Source organism: Carcharhinus amblyrhynchos, chromosome 12, assembly GCF_965287045.1.
Source record: "Carcharhinus amblyrhynchos chromosome 12, sCarAmb.v2.hapA, whole genome shotgun sequence".
NCBI classification, from domain to species: domain Eukaryota; kingdom Metazoa; phylum Chordata; class Chondrichthyes; order Carcharhiniformes; family Carcharhinidae; genus Carcharhinus; species Carcharhinus amblyrhynchos.
The window spans coordinates 41798328-41817562 of NC_137335.1; the positions used below are offsets into that span (position 1 = coordinate 41798328).

Here is a 19235-nt window from a genome sequence, read left to right on the forward strand (position 1 = left end):
CTGACCTCTTACTCAAAACGGGCATAGAATGCATTGAGCTCATCAGGGTGCGTTGGAGCCAGCGGTTTTACATGCCTTCATCTCGTAGCCTGTTATCCTTGCAGACCTTGCCATAATTGGCAGGGGTTGGTATGGCTAACTTGGGACTCTAGCTTGGTTTGTTATTGTCTTTTGGTATCTTTGATGGACCTCCTTTGATCTGGCTTTCTTATATGGGTCAATGTTGCCTGACTTGAATGCCTCAGTCCTGGACTTCAGCAAGCAGTGCATATCCCTGTTCATCCATGGTTTCTGGTTGGGGAACACACGGATTTGCTTCTTTGGCACACAGTCTTCTACACACTTACTAATGAAGTCAGTTACCATTGTGGCATGCTCGTTCAGGCTGCTCGTCGAGTTTTTAAGTACTGACCAGTCCACTGACACTAAGCAGCCACATGGCAGATCATCCAATTCCTCAGACCAACATTGCACGACTTTCTTTGATGGATTCTCCCACTTCAGTTTTTGCTTGTAAACCAGGAGCAGGAGCACAGCCTTGTGGTCTGAATTGCCAAAGTGTGGGCAGGTGATAGAGCGGTAGGCATGTTTGATATTTATGTGGCAGTGTTCTAAGTTGTTTGGGCCTCTGGTGGAACACAAGACATGTTGGTGGTAACTTGGTAGTATGTTCTTGAGCTTGGTCTGATTGAAGTCACGGCCACGATGAACAAAGCCTTGGGATGTTTCATCGTGGTATATCTTCGTGTCCACCTGGGGTGGGATGTAAACTGCCATCAGGATAATGGAGGTGAACTCCTGCGGAAGGTAGTAGGGGCAGCATTTGAGTTTGTGTCTCTATATGCCCTGTTTGTGAAACAAATCCTGCAATCAACTGATGAAGGGGCAGTGCTCCGAAAGCTCGTGCTATCAAATAAACCTGTTGGACTTTAACCTAGTGTGTGAGACTGGTTAATGTGTCTATCCCGACGCCAGCAATTCCACATAGAAGAATGAGGGGAGATCTCATTGAGACGTATAAGATGATGAATGGGATGGATAGAATAGAGGTGGAGAGACTCTTCCCGCTCAGAAAGGATAGTAGGACTAGGGGGCACAGCCTCAAGATAAAGGGGGGGTGGTTTAGAACGGAGTTAAGGAGGAACTTCTTCACTCAAAGGGTGGTGAATCTCTGGAATTCTCTGCCCGTTGAAGTGGTGGAGGCTACCTCGCTAAATATTTTTAAGACGCGGGTTGATGGGTTTTTGATAAGAGAGGGGATTAAGGGTTATGGGGAGAGGGCGGGAATGTGGAACTGAGCCACGACAGATCAGCCATGATCTTATTGAATGGCGGGGCAGGCTCGAAGGGCTAGTTGGCCTACTCCTGCTCCTATTTCTTATGTTCTTACGTTCTTATGGATTAGTACTGATCCAATAGCTGAAAGGAAGCAGATGGTGGTAATCAACAGGAAAGTTCCTTGCCATGAGGGGAGGTGGTGCTGTAGTGGTGTTGTCACTGGACTAGTAATTCAGAGATCCAGTAGGTCTGGGGATGCATGTTCAAACCACACCATAGCAGATGATGAAATCTGAATTCAATAAATATTTGGAATTAAAAGTCTAATGATGACAAGTGTCATAAAAACATCTGGCTCACTTCTGCCCTTTAATGAACAAAATCTGCCATCTTTGCATGGTCTGTACTATGTAACTCCAGATTTACAGCAATGTGGTTGACTCTGAAATTAGTTAGGGATGGGCAATAAATGCTGGCCCTGTGATGCCCACAGTTTGTAAGAAAAATCTCTGGCTTGATGTAACGACTTCAAAGGCAGTTCGATATGGTTTCACGTTATGAAGGGTTTTTTATCAATAATAACAATATATGTACAAGCGATGGTCTACAGACTGCAATACACAGCCACTCTCTTCTCCTCCCTAACACCAATTGAGATTCCTTCCCAATCCGGGGTGCCTGCCCTTACTCCCAATTGGCTAGGCTTCCCACACTGCCTCTCAATAGGGCCCGGCCCGATCATGTGGCTCTCAGTCATCATCCCTTTAAAGGGACCACACTGCCATACTTGATATCTTGAAACTTCATGGAGAGTGGAGATAATGTGGAGGACTCCCAGAACCACACCTTCCCAAATGTAACTCAGGTGGGACTGTCCTGCCGGTGGGATGGAGTATACCCAGGAATAGTAACAGATTCCAGTTGTGTGGGTTAACTTGAGTCAGGCTGTTGCTTAACCAGTCTGCGGGACAGCTCTCCCAATTTGGGATAAGTCCTCATTTGTTAGTGAGGTGGACTTTTTAGAGCTGACTAAACGATGTGACCATTTGTCATGTCAATTTCGTTAGTACTGTAAAAGGTGATGCTTTATTTTATTAAATTATTCTCTATTTCCCATTTTCCTTTTGTAAAGAAAATTGGCTTAGCAGTTTCTCATACTTGCAGTAGCAAGACAGGTCCCAAGCTCTGAAATTCCCCCTATGTTCATCTGCTTCTCCACCCCCTCTCCTTCCCATACCTTTGTCCAGGATTTTGATCATCCCATCTAATATCCTCATTGGTTTGGTGTCCAATTCGTTCCTTTTGTTTCAGTGAAATACTTTGAGAGGTTTTTTAGCATTAAGGATGCTATATAAATGCAAATGTTTGTTGTTTCTTTTCACAGCACAGCCACAGCTGGGCACTGGCTGAGATGTTGCAGGAAATACTTGGCAATCACTGTAATTTGTTCCACTCTGCTATCTGTGCATCAGCCTCCTCTTCCTCAAAAGTTTCTGAGTTCTCATAGCTCGCGGAATATTCGCACCCACTTTTCTGTTGATTGTGAACCATGCAGCAAACAATGATGATCTTGTTCACCTTCTTTAGAACATGTAGAAGCAGCTTTCCTAAGCAACCTATACAATTGAAACATTGCTTGAACGCTACTTTGCTCGACAACAAATCCACTAACAGAATGGCCTTTGTTGTATTGGCACTCTACTTTTATCGGAGAACACCTGAAGTCATCTCAACCAGGGTTTCTGTGCATATCCCAGTAGGTTATAATTATGATGACTTAGATTCATAGAAAGCCTGCCATTTGAAATTGTTCAAAACTCTCTCTAGCTGCGAGAGTTATTTCACTGCGAATGTTCTGATAGTATTTCCCCCGGTAAATGTGCTGCCTGATTTGCTTGCTGTTTTGTGTGTAGCAGACTAGCCAATTGAGTCGACGTCCCTGACGTGGAAGAATCCTGTGGCGGAAAAGGTTAGGGGTAATGCCATGTCCACAGTTGCAGAGGGTGCCATACTAATTGTAGACACTGTCTGCTGACCCGCCAGTGACAAGCTGGACCTTTGGAATTACCTTTTCTTTCAACTGCTAAAGGCAGATCTTCCTTGATATATCCAAATGTGACTGACATGGTCTGGGGATTCAGTTCCTTTAATCACTGAGAACATATAAAATCCTTAAGGTGCCTATATGAACCTAAAGATACTTTGTGGGTCCATCCTCATTACTCAGTTCATGCCATGTTTTTCAAGCACCCAGAAGAATTCTGATTCTTTGGCTGCATTATCTCCTGGGTAAAATTCAGGCCACAATGAAAGGAACTAAAATGAGCAATGCAACAAATTGAATGCAGACACATCGGGATAAATTTTCCAGTCCTGCCTGCTGTGGCAATCATAGTGGGCGGGATGGAAAACTTGGCAGGTCGTTTAAAGATCTGTTGACTTTGGGCGGGACTTTGCGGTCTTGGGCCGGGCAAAACTAGAAAATCCAACTCAATGTAATTCCCAATCACATATAAATTACAACCAGAAGAGCAGTAACTGAATGTAAACTCAGTCTTGCTAATAATATATAAATACTGGCCAGGGTTGTTTTCCATGGAAGGTTAATTATGCAGTTATTATGAAGCAACAAGTCAAAACCTTCAGGGAAGGGGAAGGAATAACTAGCAAAGGAAAAAGAAAGCTGACAAACTGAAATTAACAGGTTTCTCCACATTTGAAATATGGATTAGTTACACTGACATTGAGTCACAGTGATTAAATTTGACAAGAGTACAGCCATCCTGTGGGATGTTTACTTTTGTTGCCAGGATACTGAGATTCCATTAATATCATGAAGCTAAGCTCAATATGTATTTCATTGTTCATTGTCAGTAGGTTAGTTCATATCTGTGACACACCCGTTGATTATACGGATGCCGTTAGAATGACAAAGGGAAGAATTTTTCAGCCCCTCCTGCTGATGGGATCTTTCAATCTCTCAAGAGAAGGCGGTGGCCGAGTGATATCACTAGACTATTACTGGTGGCACAATGGTTAGCACTGCTGCCTCACTGTGCCAGGGACCTGGGTTTGATTCCTACCTTGGGTTACTGTCTGTGTGGAGTTTGCACATTCTCCCTGTGGCTGTGTGGGTTTCCTCCGAGTGCTCCAGTTTCCTCCCATAGTCCAAAAGACAAGCTGGCATTGGTCATGCTAAATTCTCTCTCAGTGTTCCTGAACAGGCATCGGAGTGTGGTGACTAGATGATATTCACAGTAACTTCATTTCAATGTTAATGTAAGCCTACTTGGGACCAATAAATAAACTTTAACTTTAATCCAGAAATCCAACTAATGTTCTGGGAACCCGAGTTGAAATCCCGCCACAGCAGATGGTAGAATTTGAATTCAATAAAAAAAAATCTGGAATTAAGAATCTACTGATGACCATGAAACCATTGTTGATTGTCAGAAAAACCCATCTGGTTCACTAATGCCCTTTAGAGAAGGAAATCTGCCATCTTTAACCAGTCTGGCCTACATGTGACTCCAGAGCCACAGCAATGTGATTGACTCTTAACTGCCTTCTGAAATGGCCTTGCAAGCCATTCAGTTAAAGGATGACTAGGGATGGCAATAAATGCTGATCACATGCCCATGTCCCACAAATGAACCAAAAGAAAACAGAGTCTATGGACAGTTGAACAATTTGCTACATTTTCTAGGCCTGCCCCTGATGCCACAGTACATAAAATTCCACCCAGAAATAAAAGGTAAATATCTACCTCGGATAGATTTTTAGGATATTATTCTCTGAATATGGAGTATTAGGTACAGAGTAGATTCTCCAGTGTTGTGTTCAGGGAATGGATATTTGCCCTGGGAAAATAAGATCTACAGAATCAGGAAGCCTTCAGCGCCCACGGTGTTGAACTCTCGACTCGAATTTAGTTACACCAATGTGAGAACATTCTCCTGTGAAATAGATTATGATAACGATGGGTGGGGCTCTTGATGCCATCATGCCATATCATGATGTTTTGGTGATGGGCATTGCCAAATGCCAGCTGACATCAGAGGTTAATCATTTGGTTAAAAAGGCAATCCACAACAATCTTAATGGTCAGCACACAGGCTAGACAGGTAGGCAGGGAACCCACAATTAGGATTTTCTTAATCCAGGGCAGGATACAAGGCCTAGGGTGGAGCAAAGAGTGTGAAAGTAGGGCTAAACATCTGTTGTGTAAGTTTGAACTCTTTTGATTGTTCCATGAGCCATATTGTTCATCTTATTCTGGTAAGGAAGTTTCTGTCCTTAAAGAACAATTTACAGACTGGCCATAGTATCAGTAAGTACACACCTCAGCAATTGCACCCAGCAATGGGGGCTGTGATGTCAGGTGGAGGCTCTTCCTCTGATGAGGAGAACAGGAGAAGAAAGAAGGAAGAGGAGGGCAGCTGGTCAGATGCAGCATGTGTGCATTCACCCATAACAGCTAACAACACATTCTGAAGGGGTTGAAGGCCAGGGAGGATTGTAAGGGAGAAAGGGCCAGCAGGGATGCCTTTACCCTGCTGGTAGATTATACAGAGTGAAGGTAGACAGTGGCTTCCACCTATGAAATGATTGGGCCTGAGATTACACACAGCTGTGTTGGGGGGTGGGTGTGGTGGGGGGGCACACCCTGTGCGTGTGGCACTGAAACTGACAGTCACTCTCAACTTTTATCCTCCAGGTTTCTTTCAGGGTCATGTGGGGATCTCTGCAATGTGTCACAATCAGTAGCACACAATTGCATACAATTTACCATAGACACACTCTTCAGGATGATGAGTGCCTTCATATTTTTCAGATCTGATGGGGATAGCCAGACAGATTGTGCAAGAGGATTTGCAGTTAGTGCTGGCTCCCCAAAGATTCATATCTTTGGTTGCACCCATGTAGTGATCAAAGAAACTGCTGGAGAGCTAGGGGTCTTTGTGAATCGTAAAGACTATCACTCACTCACATTCAGCTAGTGTATGGTCATCAACAGCAGATCCTCTACGTTTGTGCAAAATATCCCTGGAGATGCAATGATTCCTATATTCTCTGATACTCCCAGGTTCCAAGGCTTTTCAGCACCCTCTGCAAACGTAGATGGCTAGCTGGTGGTGGATAAAGGAACCTCTTTGGAAAGATGGCTGGTGACACCCTATAAGACATCCTGGACCCCCGCTGAAGAAGTATACTGGAAGCTATGCCTTCATAAGCGCTATAATCAAGAGTACGATCAGTCTGCTCCAAAAGAGGTTCCATTGCCTGGCCTGGTCTGGGGACTCTCTTCAATATGCACTCATTGCTTTTCTGTGCTGTGTCCTGCATAATTTGGCTCTCTCTTGGGGTAGATCAGATAGAGAAGTTTGACTGAGATGAACAACCGCAAACTTCTGAGGCCGAATCCAATGTAAACTCTAATGATGAACCTGAGCAACCATGTTGGAAAGCCAGCAGTGCAGCAGCATTTGAGAGGTTTGGGAAGCTCTAATTTAAAGGAGCTTCTAACAGGCTTTCAAAGTTCTCATTCCATATCCTTGTAAAATTGCAGTTACATAATCACTCAGAACACATGAACCCCTACCCCTCCTCCATATTGGGGGGATGCTCTTTTAAAATTAATTTGGGTGTTGCTGGCTAGACCAGCATTTATAGCCCATCCCAACTGCCCCCAATCCAATTTCAGAGAGCATTTGAGAGTCAACCACATTGCTATGGATCTGCGGTTACATGTAGGTCAGACCAAACAAATTTGACAGATTTCCTTCGCTGAAGAACATTAGTGAACCAGATGGGTGTTTACAGCAATCAACAATGGTTTCATGGTCATCATTAGACTTTTAATTTCAAATTATTGTGGAATTTAAGTTTCACCACGTGCCACGGTGGGATTTAAATCCAGTCCCAGATCTTGCCCTGGGTCTTTGGATTACTGGTCTAGTGACAATATCAGCATATCACCACCTACAGAGCTGCTGGCCAATCTCTAGGGAGGGCGTCAGGTTCTAAAATAATGAAGACTGCCCCCAGGGCTACAGGGCATCTGGAGAATGGACCAAAAGACATTTTGATTGGGAAGTGGGTAATCCATTTCCACATAAAATTGACATAAAAGAGCATCCCCCAATATGGAGGAGGGGTAGGAGTTCATGTGTTCTGAGTGATTATGTAACTGCAGTTTTACAAGGATATGGAATGAGGACCTAGAAAGCCTGTTTGAAGTTTCTTTAAATCAGAACTTCCCAAGCCTCTCAAACGCTGCTGCACTGCTGGCTTCTCAACACACTCTTGTGGCTGCTCAGGTTCATAATTGCTGTGACTGGTGCCACTGAATTGTTACTTTGCTTCATTTGGAGTGCTTGAGAGCAATTTAACATGTGTCCCATTATATTTGGGTTCTGCAGCAGTGGGATGGGGTGATGGAACTGGAGTCAGAAGATACGCATGCAAAGGGTAGTCTGGTCTCAAAAGAGCAATCCGTGTGCTCTCTTTGAATGTGAATGCACATTCTCTACATTATTAGCCCAGGCCCAATAAATTAGCTGCCCTGCTGCTTCCAGCCTGGTATTATATCCTTCAGTCAAACTGCTTTGTTAAAGGCTGCATTCTAATTTTCATACATCCCAGAGAATGAATTCAGTTTCACATAGGTTTCATGCCAATCACTACTCCAATGGCTATGCAAATCAGCTGCCCAGGGGAATTCTTATGTAAATATCTTTCCAGATCATTGATGGATGTAATTTCATTTTCCATTGACCTACAACCATTGCAACTTATTGTGTGAATTTTCGGGAAATTTATATTTTATTCACAAACACCATAGTTGGAAACAAACATGACAAAGCAGTTACAGATGCATGCTGAGGGAAAAGAAAATGAACAGGGGAACTAGAAAGCTAATATTAAAGTTTATTTGCTTTGATCTTAGAAAGTTGACTCGTTCATGGGCATGTGAACTGAGGGGACCTTATCCACGAGAGAGATATTGGGCCCATAATTCCATTAATTCCTGGGAGAAACTTGGATGGATTACCCTCTGAGGATCAGTGAAATAAAGCAGAGCCTGGTTCCAATGGGATTGCACATACTCTGCCATTGTTTACATGTTGAAGGAGCTGGGGGCTTAGGGGCAGGAGGGTTGAATTTTGGGCTACTGTGGTAGGAATTCTGCTTTTTTTATGTCCTTAAAAGACAAAATTTAGCAGAACTTTTCTCCAGTTGAGATGAACTGGTTCAATCACAGAGTCCCAAGAAAAGAGCTGAGATGATTGCAAAGGGAATCAGTTCAAGAAGGGAAGAGAAAATCGGACAAGATACAACAAAAAGGCTGCTGATTAGTTATTACATATTTTTCAAACAGTGACAGAAGTTAAAATTACTCCCAAGATTTTTCTTTTTGAATTGAATGGCTTGGTTTTTTCTTAAGGTACCCAACCCCACAAGAACCACTGTAACATCAGTCTGAAAATGAGTTGGAACATTTTGTGAGTAAGAGGAGAACAACCATTAATGGGATTCATTAAAAGTCAGGGGAGAAGAACAAACAAAAATAGTCACTGCTCACAACTGCTTTCTTAACTACCACTGGAAAAGAATTTCTGTGAGAATTGTTGGTGGGGAGCTAATGTTTGTGATTTTAAAGTATTAAGATTTAAGATCAAGATGGTTGGTTGTCTTAGCTTGGAGCAAGATGACAGCAACAGCTTGCTGTGTAGGCACAGGCATGTAGTCAGCAAAGAGGATTGCAGCAGAGAGGGGATCAACAGGTGGATTGAAGTTGCCAGAAGGCACTAACTGCAGTTCCTCTGTATCTCTGCCTTTTGTTATAACTGCAGTTAATGCCTTCTGCATATTCAATCCATCTGTTGATCCCCTCTCTGCTGACCGCATGCCCATGTCTTCACAGCAAGCTGTTTCTTGCTCAGTTTCCAAGGTCTAATCTAAGACAGCCACCCACCTTGATCTTAAATCTCAATACCTTAAAATTACAAACATTAGCTCCCCTTCCTCTTGGAAGAACAATGCCTCCAGAAACTCAGATTGTCATGTCAGCTGATAAAGTAAGAACTCTCACAACACCAAGTTAAAGTCCAACAGGTTTATTTGGTAGCACAAGCCACAAGCTTTCAGAGCGCTGCTCCTTCATCCGGTGAGTGGGAGTTCTACTCACAAACAGGGCATATAAAGACACAAACTCAATTTACAAAATAATGGTTGGAATGCGAGTCTTTACAGGTAATCAAGTCTTAAAGGTACAGACAATGTGAGTGGAGAGAGGGTTAAGCACAGGTTAAAGAGATGTGTATTGTCTCCAACCAGGACAGTTTGTGAGATTTTGCAAGCCCAAGCAAATTGTAGGGGTTAAGATAGCGTAACATGAACCCAAGATCCTGGTTGAGGTCATCCTCATGTATGCAGAACTTGGCTATCAGTTTCAGCTCAGTGATTCTGCATTTTTGTGTGCTGTGAAGGCCGCCTCATAAGAACATAAGAACATAAGAAATAGGAGCAGGAGTAGGCCATCCAGCCCTTCGAGCCTGCCCCGCCATTCAATAAGATCATGGCTGATCTGTCGCTGCTCAGTTCCACTTTCCCGCCCTCTCCCCATAACCCTTAATCCCCTCTCCTATCAAAAACCCATCAACCCGCGTAAAAATATTTAGCGAGGCAGCCTCCACCACTTCAACGGGCAGAGAATTCCAGAGATTCACCACCCTTTGAGTGAAGAAGTTCCTCCTCAACTCCGTTCTAAACCGCCCCCCTTTTATCTTGAGGCTGTGCCCCCTAGTTCTACTGTCTTTTTTGAGCGGGAAGAGTCTTTCCACCTCTATCCTATCCATCCCATTCATCATCTTATACGTCTCAATGAGATCTCCCCTCATTCTTCTAAACTCTAACGAGTACAAGCCCAGTTTATTCAGCCTCTCCTCATAGCTCAACCCCCTCAACTCCGGTATCAGCCTAGTAAACCTCCTCTGCACGAATGCCCGTGACTGCAGAAGTGTTCCCCAACAGGAAGAGAACACTCTTGCCTGGTGATTTTCAAACGGTGTTCATTCATTCATTGTCATAGCGTCTGCATAGTCTCCCCAATTATTCTGTTTGTGAACAGAACTCCCACTCACCTGATGAAGGAGCAGTGCTCTGAAAGCTTGTGGCTTATGCTATCAAATAAACCTGCTGGACTTTAACCTGGTGTGTGAGACTTCTTACTTTGCTTACCCCAGTCCAACGCCGGCATCTCCACATCATGTCAGTTGATGGCAGGCATCTCTGACCTCCAAAGGGAGAAGTTATTTCCTGTTGAACCCAATGGCCCAGCATTATCTGTGGCTATAAAATTGATCACAATTTATTTATTAGCATAATAAGTAGGCCCACATTAACACTGCAATGAGGTTACTGTGAAAATCCCCTAGTTGCTACACTCGGGCGTATTAAGGGAGAATTTAGCATAGCCAATAAACCTAACCAGCATGTCTTTTGGACTGTGGGAGGAAATCAGAGCACCTGGAGGAAACCCTCGCAGACGTGGGGAGAATGTGCAGATTCCGGACAGACAGTGGCCAAAGCAGGGAATTGAACCTGGGTCCCTGGTGCTGTGAGGCAGCAGTACTAACCACTATACCACTGTGCTGCCCCTCACACTGCCCTCAACATTTTCAGTCTGATCCTTTTAACAGTGCTGCTGGAGCCAGCTGCCAAGCTGCTCAATCTATTTGGACATGTAAGAAGACTTTAGGGACGGCCGTTAGCGGACAAGGCATTCCCATTTCAATTTGATTGTTGATAGCTGTCAGAAATATTTATTAGCCATGGCTTAGTTGGTAACATTCTTGCTTCTGAGTAACAAGGTTCAAATCCCATTCCAGGCCTTGATCACAAAAATCCAGTGCAATACTGAGAGAATACTGCACAGCTGGAGGTTCAGTTTCAGAGAAGACATTAAACTGAGGTCCCATCTGCCTCCACGGATGGATGCAAAAGATCCAACGACATTCTCTTGAAGAAGAACATGGGGGTTATCCCTGGTGTCCTGGCCAATATTTATCCCTCAATCATCATCACTATAACGGCTTACTTGTCATTATCACCTTCTGAAATAGGCTGGAGGTTGATATACGTAACAAGATTAGGGAAACATGAAATTGTACTGACCCAACTATCCTCACCCAGTTATTTCTCTTAAGTTCTTCTCCCGCTACAGCCAGGAAAGTAACGCAATGTCCCTGCTGCTGCCTTTCCGGCCAACTCCAGCCAAACCCTTTTTATGGCAAGATTCTTCTTCCTGTCCCTGGGGAAGACCATCAGCACATTGAACATTGTTCACAAACTTTAATATAGTTCAATCTTCGACAGTTGGTGTCGCAATGCCAAATCTCCCAATCCTCCAAACTACATCTTTGAATTAATCCTTCAAATACTCCAGTTAATATCATGTCATGCATGGTTTGCACCAGGCCCGCTGCTGCACATTAAATGATAAATCTAGATATCAATTTATTATTAAATTCATAGAATCATAGAATCTACAGTGCAGAATGAGGCTATTTGGCCCATTGAGCCTGCATTGCTAACAATCTCACCCAGGTCCTATCCCCATAACTCACATATTTACCCTCCTAGTTCCCCTGACACTAAGGGGCAATGTATCATGGCCAATCAACCTAACCCGCACATCTTTGGAACATGGGAGGAAACCCACGCAGACACAGGGAGAACATACAAATTCCACACAAATAGTGACTCAAGGCCTGAATCGAACCTGGGTCCCTGGCACTGTGAGGCAGTAGTGCTAACCACTGTGCCACCGTTCCGCCCAATTGGTGCAATAAAATGCAATGGACAAATGCACTGAAAGTTTTTCTGGATTTCTCACTTGATATTATATGTCATTGCCACCTGCACTTCCCACCATTACATCTCCACTCTGAACACATCTCCAAGTTATTACTGGGCCAAAGTGACAATGCTCTACTTGACTGTAAAAGGTATTGCAGCAACCTGCCTTCATGTGACATCGTCATGCTTTATGGCAGAGGTCACACATGGTAGTGAGTTTGTGTGAGAATCAAATCCCCAGTAACCAAAAAAAGTTTCTGCTCTGTTTTGTATTATTGTTTATTTTGCTATACAATCAAATAGTATATGGAAACATAAAATTAAACCTAAGCTACTTACATTTTCCACCTTATCATTCTAAAATTAAGAGGGAGAACACCAATTTCTGCGTACAAACACTCAAAACCAGTTGACAATTACTAACTATTTAGTTTTGTTGGACCTGATTAGCAGTTGCCAGGTTCAACTTTTACACTGTTCAAATTGTCAGTCTTAAAAAAGAGCTGATACACGGGTCAAGCAAGCTGTCAAATATAATAACTACTTCAGTTTTATCAGGATATTCATACTTTAGAAATATCTTTGGCTGATTATTATAATAGATAATGACAAGGGTATTAAATAAAAATTAACATGTCTGGATAGGACAATACCTGGAATAGATATTTATGTGGTATTGCTGCATATATGCAATCGGGGAAACTAGCAAATTACACAAAAATAAATAATCAACTTAAATAATTCATTTTTTTAACCTACTGCCCTATGATTTATTAGAAGTATTATGACTTGTGTTAGGTCAACATGACATGAAAGAAAATACAAAACTTAATTCTTTTGCCATTTTTAAAACAATGGACTATCTGCTGGACCAAAAAGAAGGCTGCCACAAGTGGCATGACAACATGACCAATAGCAGTTATAAGAACAAAGGGATTCTTCTTTCAGCCTGTGGAATCTCACGCGTCATTGTACAGACCCCATGTAATCATAACACCAGGGGATTTACAGATTGAAATGTGTCATGCCTATAGAGTTGTTAAAAGACTCATCTCACACCTGGAACTAAGTGCATTTAAAAAGGAAATTATTTGTGCCGGCTCCTTGCCACCATCTGGAGCTGATGTTTTCCTTAACCCGGGCTTCAGGATGACAACATGGCAGGGAGGAAGAGGCTTCATTGAAACCCTGGGTGCAGTTGCTTGACGAGGCTTTGGCCTTTACAAGCTCTGTGAATGGTCATACTAACCTGCAGCCCATCATTAATCCTGAACTTTGTTCCCATCTGATTATACTCTTGATTTTATGATATTGTCTTTTATCCTGACAAGGGTGTATGATATATGAACACAGAAGTGTTTGTCACCTGTTATCCTGTCACACTGCGAAAATCAGGACAGTCTGTTTTTCCCTTCTTGATAATTTTCGTCCATCGGCATGTTCCAACAGTTGAACAAGGGAGACTTTAGTTTAAAAGGCCTTAGTTTAATGTGCATAGCTATTTACATTCAATCTTGGTTTGATCTGCGGTAACAGGGGAGTCGGGTGGGCAATGGGGGTCTGCCCACCTTACTTCTGGCCCTTTGTCAAATTCTAAATTTTGAGCTTTAGTGTTTGCAATACAGACACATTTCCTTGACTGGGAATTATACGTGGGAACACCCCCCCCACCTCCCCCCCCCCCCCCCCACTACCTCCCCACCGCCCCCCCTCCACCGCCTTTCTACTGGGGAGCACGCTGAGTTGGTTGCATGACGTAAGGGTTGTATGGTATTTTCCTCTTATTTATCTAATCTTTGCATTTACACTGAGGGAGAACAAGTTTTATTACCCTTCACTTTATTTATAGAGGAGAAGATCAGCAGCAGGGTGGCGGGTAGGTGATTTGGTACAGAGGTGGTCAGTATGGTTTTATAAGTCCTCATTGTGGGTAATGAAAACCCCTGTTAGAAATATTGATGTTGCATTTTTCTTTGTGCTTTTGCTATTTTCGGATTAGAGAATTCTTGCTTGTTTCTTATGAAGGTACAGACTGATCATATATCCTAGGAGATACTGGGTGCTTCTTTTTCTCGTCTGCGTTTCTGGTGGAATTATGTAATGATGCATGCCAGGGTGTGGTTGGCTAATCTTTGGATATCTAGCTTTGTTAGGTTAGCCTTCTATTTTGACTTGGCTGTGCAGATAGTGACAGTTGTTGCTTGATTACTTGGCTCATGGAATGGATGGAGGGCATATCATCCTGCTGTTAGAGTTATCTGGTGAGGGAAATGGGTTGAATCTCATTGATGGCAGAGTTTAAATGGTGCCTCTGGGGTACCAAGAGACAGAAGTAGTTTGCTTTGTTCAATGTATAAGAGTAATGTGAGTATTTTTGGCTTGTTGGTCCTTATTCTAGTGTGTTGCTGAGCAGATTACAGCAATAGTGGTTGTGTTTATTCGGGTCAGGTGGAGGGTATGTTGGGCAGGGAAGTAGGTTTCCCTTCCCCAAGATATTCCCTTTTGGGGGCTTTGTGAGATTTGGTTCTCCTGCTGGTGTAGTATTCTGTTGGCTGCAGGGCCTGAGTGTGAGCTTGGGAGCTTCAGTTCAGTGTGGTTGAAGTGTTTCTTTGATTGGAGATTAGGCCGGTTGGAGGAGTAGGTCATGTTCTCCAAGTGATCTTATATGGAGACTTCCATTTTGTCTATTTTCTTGAGGTTTGAACTTCCCAGTAGGGGTAATATTCTGTTTTTCATGAGGTTTTGTTGGTATTCCTTTTTTTTGTTTTTATTTTGATTCAATCAGATCAAGTCCAATTTAGAGTCTCAACAAGTTGAGACATTCCCGATCCAAGCTGATGAGACAGGGCTCTCACCTCCTGTCTTGGGCTTGATCCACATGATTCAAGCTGATTGGAATAAGCATAGCTCCTCCAAGGCTTGATCTCATTTGCATCTTAGCCAAATGGCTAAGATGCCGCTTTTAAAAATTGCTTCAAATGAAGCTAAGATGTAACCTAATGACTTCAACCAAGTGCAGCATGTTGATACCACACTTGATCTTAGCCAAAAGGCTGAGAAGCAATTCTTCCTGCAAAAGTGTAAGCTGAAAGACCGTGTCTATTGTCCATTGGATAATACTGATGCTCCTCTCTCTTTGGGGTTTCCTTTCTTTATCTGGTAGGTGGGCCACTGATATTGGCTCTGATTTGTTATAGCTAATCCTAGAGGGTTTCTTTAATTTTGTTGGGAGGAGAAGAGTCAAATTTCTCCCCGAGATACACTGTTGAAGGGTGTTTCGATGATTCTCCTTCTTTTTGGGGCTATGGTTTCCTTGGTGGAAAATGGTTTAAGTTTTCCTTTGATGGGGGGCCTGATTGATGCTTCTGATAAGGCTAGAGAGGGGGGAAGTTTGTTGTACAGTGAGCCTAGGCGAGGTGTATGAATCTTTGACTTACAGGCTTCTGTATATGAGAGTGTACACTGCCATGCCACATCTTATACTGATGGCGATACCCTGAAGTTCCCCTTTTTCTGGGGTATCCTTTCATTGCTTGGAAGTCTTGGGATGATGATTTAAGCCCCAGTTGGTTGCATTCTATCCATAATGGATCCTATATAGAACAAAGAACAAAGAACAACCCAGCACGGTAACTCTGTTCCTGTTATCCTATGCAGGTGGGCATGCACCATGTTGTTATCCTGAGATGCCCAGGTTTTCTGAATTCTCTATCTGCAGGCTGCAGATGCCTCTTGCATCATCCCTACACTCAGTATAGAGCCTGCCACGCTCAGGAATATCAATTGTAGGACAGCCCTGCATTTTCCTTTGAATCATACAACCCTTGCCCCTCCCTTGAACTGAACTACACCACGATTCCAATATAAACCTGCGGATGCTGGAATCTGAAACAAAAACAGAAAATTCTGGAAAGTCTCAGCAGGTCTGACAATATTTGTGGAGAGAGAACAGAACCAATATTCTGAGGCTCGATACCCCTTTGTCAGAACTGAGAGCAAGGAGAACCAGCCAAGGTTTATACTATGAGGTGGTGGGAGGCTGTAATTAGACAAAGGGAGTGCAAATAATGATGATGAAGACTGAAAGGTTCTAAAACTGTCCATTAAGTGATCAGAATGTGTGAGTGGATGGCAGAACAGGGGTAAAGATTGTTAGAGGACTACCTGAGGAATGTGGCAGTTGTCCAAGATGGAGTTCACGCTCTGAAGTTGTTAAACTCATTGTTCAGTCTGGAAGGCTGTAAAATGCCTAATCGGAAGATGAGATGCTGTTTCTCCAGTTTGTGTTGGGGTTCACCAGAACATTGCAAAAGACCAAGGATGGACATGTGGACAGGAGAGCAGGGTGGTGTGTCAAAGTGGCAAGGGACAGGAAGGTCTGGGTCCTGCTTGTGGACGGACTGAAGGTGTTCTGCAAAGCAATCATCCAGTCTGCGTTTTGTCTCTCCAATTTAGAGTAGACCGCATAGGGAGCAGTGAATGCAATAGACAAGATTGAAGGAGGCGTACGGTGTTACGGGTAATGTATTAGCATGGAAAGAGGATTGGTTAAGCAAAAAATGGGGCTAAATGGGTGTTTTTCTGGTTGGTGGTCAGTGACTAGTGGTGTGCCTTAGGGATCAGTGTTAGGACTTCAATTGTTTACAAAGATCATTTGGAGTTGGGGACCAAGTGTAGTGTGTCAAAATTGGCAGATGACACTAAGATGAGAGGCAGAGCTGAGTATGCAGAGGACGCTGAAAGTCTGCAATGGGATATGAATAGCCTAAGTGAGTGGGTGAGGGTCTGGCAGATGGGGTACAATGTTGGTAAATCTGAGGTCATCCATTTTGGTAGGAATAACAGCAAAATGGACTATTATTTAAATGGTAAAAAATTGCAGCATGCTGCTGTGCAGAAGGACCTGGGTGTCCTTGTGCAAGAATCACAAGGAGGAGGTTTGCAGGTACAGCAGGTAATTGAGAAGGCAAATGGAATTTTGTCCTTCATTGCTAGAGGGATGGAGTTTAAAAACAGTGAGGTTATGTTGCAGCTGTATAAAGGTGCTGGTGAGGCCTCACCTGGAATACTGTGTACAGTTTTGGCCTCCTTACTTGAGAAAGGATATACTGATACTGGAGGAGGTGCAGAGGAGATTCACTAGGTTGATTCCAGGGGTTGAGAGGGTTGGCTAATGAGAAGAGACTGAGTAGACTGGAGCTATATTCATTGGAATTCAGAAGGATGAGAGGAGATCTTATAGAAACATAAGATTATGAAGGGAATAGATAAGATAAAAGCAGTGAAGTTGTTTCCATTGGTGGGTAAAACTAGAACTAGGGGGCATGGCCTCAAAATAAGGGGAAGCAGATTTAGGAACTTCTTCACATAAAGGATTGTGAATCTGTGGGACTCCCTGAAGTAGTTGAGGCTACCTTATTGAATGTTTTTAAGGCAAGGACAGATAAATTTTTGAACAGTGAAGGAATTAAGGGATGTGAAGTGAGCGGGCGAGTAAGTGGAGCTGATTCCACAAAAAGATCAGCCATGATCTAATTGAATTGCGGAGCAGGCTGGAGGGGCCAGATGGCCTACTCCTACTACTATTTCTTATGTTCTTATGTTTTTATGAAGCACTGGTTCACCTGAAAGGGGTGTTTAGGACCTGAGACAGTGAGCAGGGAGGAGGTAAAGGGGCAGGTGTTGCATCTTCTGCGATTGCATGGGTAGGTGCTGTGGGCAGGGAGTGAGATGGAGGAGTGGACCAGGGTGTCCTGTAGAGAGTGGTCCCTGTGCAATGTTGACGGGGGAGCAAGGAGAAGATGTGTTGAATAGTTGGTGGAAATGGCAGAGGATGATCCATTGAATGCGGAGGTTGGTGGGGCGAAAAGTGAGGACAAGGGGGACCCTATCCTGGAGGGGGTGAGAGCAGTCACCCAGGGATGGGACAGACACAGTTGAGGGACCTGTCAACCACAGTGGGTGGAAAAACCACAATTGAGGGAAAAGGAAGATATATCAGCAGAGCTATTTTGGAAAGTGGCATCATCTGAACTGATGTGGCAGGGGCGAACGAATTGAGAGAATGGATGGAGTCCTTACAGAATGTGGGTGTGAAGAGCTGTACTCAAGATAGTTGGAGGGCTTGTAATAGGTATTGGTAGACATTCTACTGCCAGAGATGGAAGCAGAGAGGTCAGAGAAGAGAAGTATTAGAGATGGACCATGTGAAGGTGATAGAGGACTGGAAATTGGAAGCGAAATTGAAAACTTTTTCCAGATCCAGATGAAAACATGAAGCAGCATCCAAAATAGTTGTCAATGTACCAAAAAAAGGAGTTGTGGGAGGGGGCCTGAGTAGGACTGAAACAGGGAATGCTCCACATAACCCATAAAGGCATAACTGGGATCCATGTGGGTGCCCATAGCAACACCTTTTATTTGGAGGAAGTGAGACAAATGAAGGAGAAATTGTTGAGTGAGAGAACCAGTTCAGCCAGACAGAGGAGAGTGGTGATTGATCAAACCTCTGTTGAGGAAGAAATGAAGAGCTTTGAGGCCATCCTGCTGGAGAATGGAGATGTAGAGGGATTGGACGTCCACGGTGAGGAGGAGGCGGTTTGGGCCGGGGAACTGAAATCAGGATGTAGATGGGAAGCGGCTGGACAAGAGGAAAGAGAATGAAATCAAGATAAGAGGAAATGTGTTCAGTGGGGCAGGAACTGACTGACGTGGTGGGCCTACCGGAGCAGTCCTGTTTGTGGATTTTGAGAAGGAGGTTGAAGCAGGCTGCCCAGGATTGGGAAACTGAGGTTGGAAGCTGTGGAGGGAAGATGTCTGGAGGAGATGAGATCAATGACAGTCCTGGAAACAATGATTTGATGTGGTGGGGTCATGGTCCAGGTGAAAGCAGGAGGAAGCGTCTGAGAGTTGGCGCTCAAACCCATGCAGTCCAAACCTGTTCAGTCGAAATGTGCCATACTGCCTTTCATGCAGCCTTATCAGAATCCAGCTTTCATCCTCTCTGTCTTCCCTCTGCCTTCCATTGTTCATCTTCTTCATCTACCTCCTCTCTCTTCTGCCTTCCATCATGAGCCCTTGCCCAATCCACCCTC

At 43.7% G+C, this 19235-nt stretch overlaps 1 non-coding gene across 1 annotated transcript; it reads right to left on the bottom strand.

The window, feature by feature from the left end:
• Positions 1-15010: 15010 nt before the first annotated feature.
• On the bottom strand, positions 15011-15206 carry LOC145351270 (U2 spliceosomal RNA). Its single transcript, XR_013888375.1, has one exon. It is a non-coding gene; the product is annotated as a U2 spliceosomal RNA (small nuclear RNA).
• Positions 15207-19235: the final 4029 nt, after the last annotated feature.